Source organism: Fukomys damarensis, unplaced genomic scaffold, assembly GCF_012274545.1.
Source record: "Fukomys damarensis isolate Sample0158 unplaced genomic scaffold, DMR_v1.0_HiC HiC_scaffold_7, whole genome shotgun sequence".
NCBI classification, from domain to species: Eukaryota; Metazoa; Chordata; class Mammalia; order Rodentia; family Bathyergidae; genus Fukomys; species Fukomys damarensis.
In genome coordinates this window covers 41,087,548-41,093,547 of record NW_022900919.1, presented here as the reverse complement: position 1 = coordinate 41,093,547, position 6,000 = coordinate 41,087,548, and positions in this window count along the sequence as shown.

The following is a 6,000-nucleotide window of genomic DNA, read 5'->3' as shown; positions in this document are numbered from 1 at the left end:
AATGAACAGAATCAGTGCAGTGCCGGGGGTGGGGGTTCAGAGAAAGTGACCTGTGTGCTGCTTCTCTCTATAGTGACATCCGGAAGGTGCAGGGGACAAGAGCCTCAGATCCAGCCCGGGTGAGGTTTGGCAGCTGAGGAGAACCGTAGATCCCATCAGTCCCTGGAGAAACAGTTCCCACATGGGGTGTCCAGGGCAAGTTCAACAGCAATAGGACCCAGGCCCACCCAGGCAGCTTCCGGGGCTGCAGGGCTTGTGGGTGAGCAGCTGACCTTTCTCTACCCCAGGGATGGGCATGGAAGCCAGAAGGGAGAAAGCAGGCACCTCAGCATTGGGACTAGAAGATCCATACAAAGATGGGATCTGGGTCACACTAGGGGTCACACGGGTGCTCAGAATCTTGGGGGGAGCTCGGTGGAAGGATGCCTGCCGATCCAGAGTGAGCCACCCACCCACAGATACCCCTGCTAACCCCCAACTTCCACTGTATTATATAACCCCATAATTACCCCCAAATGGAGATAAGACGGGGTGGGTGGGGGAAGCAAACAGGAAGTCACCCAAAATGACCAAGTTCACCCGAAATGGACAAGCACGCTTTCTGCTACTAGTTGAATGGGGGTTCAGAGTCAGGGTTAAGCTGCTTTTAGTTGCACGTATAATATATCAGAGTATTTGGCCTGAGGGTTCAAGTGAGAGAATGAGATCTGTGCTTGAGATGCTTGAGCACGGTCCACGGGCCTGAGCATCGCCTTCGTGGGTGTCGGTCACCAATTCTGAACCAGGTGTCCGGCCGTGTTGGTGGCAACAGGATGACCAGATACTCGTGTTAAAGGTAGGGCACTCGCTGCAACACAGAACCCAGGTGCCACACGGAAACACCTAGAAAGACAGGACAATGTGGAGGAGGGGTGGCCCGGCGAAGGAGGTGACATCTGGTTTGAGTCTGAGGAGAGCAAACATTCCTGAGATAGGGAAGGACATTCCAGGCGGAGACAGCAGCAAAGTTTAAAGCCACGAGAAAAGCGTGAGGTTCAGTGTGGCCGGAATAGAAGACGGGGAGTGAGAGGTGTGTTACACTCCTCTTATGCAGCCAAGAAACAAAGCCGGAGAGGAATCAAATTCCGTGCTATCCATGGCCTCTCGGGTCAGCGCACCTTCCGCCATGGGAGACCGTGTTGAACTGCGGGATGGGCTTGGGAGAAGCAGAGCTGTGTGAGAAGAGCCAGCTGGAGGAAGTCTCTTGGAGGACAGACCCACTTCCTGGGCCAAGAAGCCTCAGGAAGAAGCCAAAGACGGTGGGAGGGACAGCCCAGCCAATGGGAGGGTCTGGGGGCCTCTTCCAGCTCTCTGGGATGCTGACCCTCTGCCCAGAGCTGGCCAAACTTCTACAGTTACAAAGCCAACTTTCAAGATTTTGCTGCTGTGAGACCTTGACCACCCCTCCTGCCGCCCTGGGCCTCTGTGCACAGAGATGAACAGGCAGCGTGTTCTCTCCCACGCCCTTCCTAATCGCTTTGCTGTGCAGCCTTCCCCACGCCTTCCTGCTAAACTCTGATTGAGAACAGGCCTGAGCTGTCCAGCCCTTCCAGCAAGCTTAACCTCTTCCTCCCTGCACCCCGGGCCCCAGGGAAAGGTGAGAGAAAGATGCTGAAGCAGCTAAGTGACCCGCAAGAGAATGGAATCGCCACATCCAGTCCATTGGCTCTGGTTCTGCAGGAAGCAAAAGCCAGTGCTCAGGCAGAAGAGGAGCTCAGGAGGAGGTGGGCACAGCACTGGGAGAGAGAGGCCAGGTCATAGCCTGTGCCGGAGGCCTGGTAAGGACCTCGGGGTTTCCTTCAGACTGCAATGCAATGCTCTCGCTCTGGGGGTTAGACCTTGCACCCCGGGGAGAAGCTGGTGAGGTAACATCTGTAAGAGGCCTGTTGGGAGCTCAGACAGAAGCCACACAGGAAGTGATGAAGTGGTCTACGGGAGGCTGTTGCCTCTGTGTGCAGTGGTCAGCCGGGTCAGCCAGCACGGCCAAGAAAGGCCTGACACAAAGTGAGGGAAGCAAAGGTGAACGGGAACCCAGGCATGTCATGGGAACCCACCAGCACCAACTGGAGCTGTGTCTGCCTTTCTGCATCTGGGGGCGCCCCACGGAAGATGCTGGGGCACCAGTCAGAGGGGCACGTGGTGAGGATGAGCACGGGAGGAAGAGGAGCTTTCCCCTGCCTGGCCTCACGTGGACAGCCACACCCGTGCCTGCTGTTCTGTCTCCTCCTGGTACCCACACAAGTTTCTCTTGTAACCAACCTGAACCCAGACCTGGGAAGTGTGACTCCAGCTTGGCTTGGTTGACACAGTACAAGTGGCCACTGAGTCCAAAGCAGAAACCCGTGTGTAGCATAAGCCAGAAGCATTAATTTTGGTTGGGTTAGGATCACAAAGACTCTCAGATACACTGATAAACTTCCCTTGTCTCTGAGTGCTGCTTTGAGAAATTGTAGGGATTATGCAATTTCTTTGCTCCCAGTTTTTTTCACACCACCTTTTACATTAAAAGGGCACTGCTTGTTGTTTCCATATTGAAACCTCAACACTTTAATGACTACGTTTTCTCCTCTTCCTCCTTCTTTTGGTAGCGGAAATGGAACCCAGGGTCTCACACCTGCTAGGCAACTGCCTGACCGCTGAGCCCTTATGTTTTGAAACAGGATCTTCCTAAGCTGCACAAGCTGGCTTCAGACTTTGTATTTTCCTGCCTCAGCCTCCCAAGTAGCTAGGATCAAAGGGATGCACCATGGTGCCCGATTTAAGTGCTACATCATTAAAAGTGCTTCAGTTGGGACTGGGAATGTAGCTCAGTGGTGGACTGCCTGGTATGCACCAGACCCTTGGTTCAACCCCCAGCACTACCCCCACAAAAAATTGCATTCATTGACCTTTTTAAATATTTGCACTGGCCAGACTTGGTGGTGCATTCCTACAATCCCAGCACTCAGGAAGGAGGCTGAGGCAGGAGGATTGCCACAAGTTCGAGGTCAGCCTGGACTATGTAGTGAGTTCAAGCACAGCCCAAACTGTACAGCAAGACCCTGTCTCAAAAAAACAGAAACATAAACCCCCCCCAAAAAATTTCACTGGATGATACTGAAAGCTTTTAAACTTAGGAAACAATACCATTTGATTTACAATTAAAAGTCAGAGTGGCTACCATTTCAAGAATGAAGCGCTAAGATTAAAAACGTAAACTAGTTAAGGGGTTGTTGTGAGGAAGAAAACTTCAGTCACTTGGGATTTATAAGATCGTCAGTCGGTGATTGCCACGATCTTGCTGTTTAGCAAACATTAGAGCCTAGTGTTTAAAATGATCACTGGTGGGAGCGGTTGGGACAGCTCTGCTCCCTACTGCAGGCTGTGGTTTTGCTCTGCTGTCCCTCATCATCCCTAACCAGTGGGCGAGCTGGGAACCACTCATGGCAACGTTTGAGTTGCTAGCAAGCAAGTTCCACGCAAGGTTACATCACGTCTCTGACCTCCACTGGCCAAGCCCAAAGTCAAAGTGCTCGGAAGCACTCATCCCACCTCTAGCGGGAGGAGTTGCAAGGCCTAAGGAAACGGCCACGGCTAAGTAATGCAAACTGTGATCAGAAGTTCTGTCACTGTAACAGATGCCTGAGCTGTACCAACTTAAAGTAGGTAAGGTTAAGTTTGGCCCAGTTTCCAGGTTTTAGTCTACAGCCAGTTGGCCCATTGCTCTGGGCCTGTGGAAGGCAGAACGTCACAAAGGATTATGAGGTCCAGCAAGGCTGCTCCCCCTCACGACAACTGGGATGCAAGAGAGGAGAAGATGGGACCGGGGTTCCAATACGCCCTTCAAGGGTCCAGCCCCAGTGATCACCGAAGAGTCCACCACCTTCCAACAGGATCACAGGCCAGGACCAAGCTTTAACACACGAGCCAAGAGGAAGCAGGTGACCCACACAGCAGGTTAAGGCTGTCATTTTGTTCATCATGGACAGGGTGTGATGTCCGGTGCTACGGTGCCGGGAGGAGAGAGAACAGTGAGAAGATACACCACTGCCTGGGTCCCCGGGAGCCCCTACAGGAAGGGCAATCTGAAAGCTGCTGAAATCGTTTTAGACCACGGACAAGCAATTCAAGCCTCCTACTTTATGAAGCCGCAGTAACTTGAATATTCAAGTTGGACATGGAAGAGCAAACAAGAAACTATAAACAGCCGGGGGTGGTGGCGCACGGCTATAATCCCAGCACTCGGGAGGCTGAGGCAGGAGGATCGCTGTGAGTTCGAGACCAGCCTGGGCTACATAGTGAGTTCCAGGTCAGTCTCAACTACATCGTGAGACTCTGCCTCAAAATAAAACACAAAAAAAAACAAAAACAAAAGGTTTAAATGAGTGTATTTCTCTTATGCCAAAGTTTGCGCTGAGGTCGTCAGAAGAGGTCAGGTCATGTAGGAGTCCAGAGTCCAGGTTCTTTCTTTCATGCCTTTTTGCCATCTGAGGTGATGTCCTTGTCTGATGGACCACATCATCGTGCATCGTGAGACTCTGCCTCAAAATAAAACACAAAAAAAAACAAAAACAAAAGGTTTAAATGAGTGTATTTCTCTTATGCCAAAGTTTGCGCTGAGGTCGTCAGAAGAGGTCAGGTCATGTAGGAGTCCAGAGTCCAGGTTCTTTCTTTCATGCCTTTTTGCCATCTGAGGTGATGTCCTTGTCTGATGGACCACATCGTTTGGCTACCACCTCTGTTTACCAGCAGTGGGACAAAGGCGGAGAGGAGGGAAAACGTCTGCCCAGAAGTTGAGTTCCTCAGCTTTGACTAGGCTCCATCGCTGAGAGCCCAGTGACACAACCACACTTAGCTACAAGCAGGGCTAGAAGTGCAGTTGCATAATTTTGTAAAACCTCGTGAACATGAAAGAATGGGAGAACAGGGGCCTGGCACTGGGGGCCAGTCTGTGTCCTGCAGGAACGGAGCCGAGATTGAACACGGACGTCTACCTGTAAATCGCACTGTCTGATCACAGAGCCACAATAAGAATGGTTAGGCTCCTACTCGAGGTGAAATCTTTTTCTTTTTCTGTTGGACAAACAACCCATTCCTAGGATTTCCCTAAGGTCATTCCCCCTGCCTGAAACCATTCCTGGAGCTTTCCTGAGGCCACGATGGATCACTTGCTTCCTGATGTGAAAACACAACCAATAAATTGTGGACGTTGTGGACTGTTGTGGATGTGTGTTTGTAAACCCACGTCCCCTCCCCAGCCTCACAGCCTGCAGGCATCTGTCTCTAGACAGTTGCTTCACGGATGGGACAGATGAGGATTTTAGGCGTCATGGGTTTGAAGCTTGGGGCTGCAATGCAAGAAAAGCTCTCTAGCTCTGCTCAAGGACGGGTCCAGACAACGCCGGCCCATTAAGACTGACTTGGTGTGTCTAGGAATTGAACTATTAGAATATCTGTGACGAGTTGCTGCACAATACACAAGAGTCTGGTAAGTGGATGCAGATGGAACCAAACAGAAGCGAGTCCGATGACACAGGGCTAAAGAATTTTATTATCAACTCATGAGTTGAACTTCGGAGAAAAAATAACCAACCAAACTCACTGTAAATCCCACTGCCGAACAGAGATCGCCTTCTTCAATAAAACTGACTGGAAAACCACCAGTTATATGAAAAGTTTCAACAGCCCAAAAGAAGGCTCTACTCCAAGGGACCAGAAGAAACGCTTCTGTACAAAACCAACTTATATGAAACGGAAGAAACGTTTTTAAGCAGAATCTCTAAAGAGTTTATGGTTTTTTAAAAATTTGTAGTAGAACTTGAAGGAACAGTGCGCAAATAAAGTTTGCATTGTGGAAAACTGTTTTCATTTAAAATACAGCCAGAGACTAATTTAAAGCTGTGTGCTCCCAGACAAACTGCTGGGTCCTGGGATTGAGCATCGACAGCTGCGAACATCGGGAAAGAGATCCCACGTGTGTTT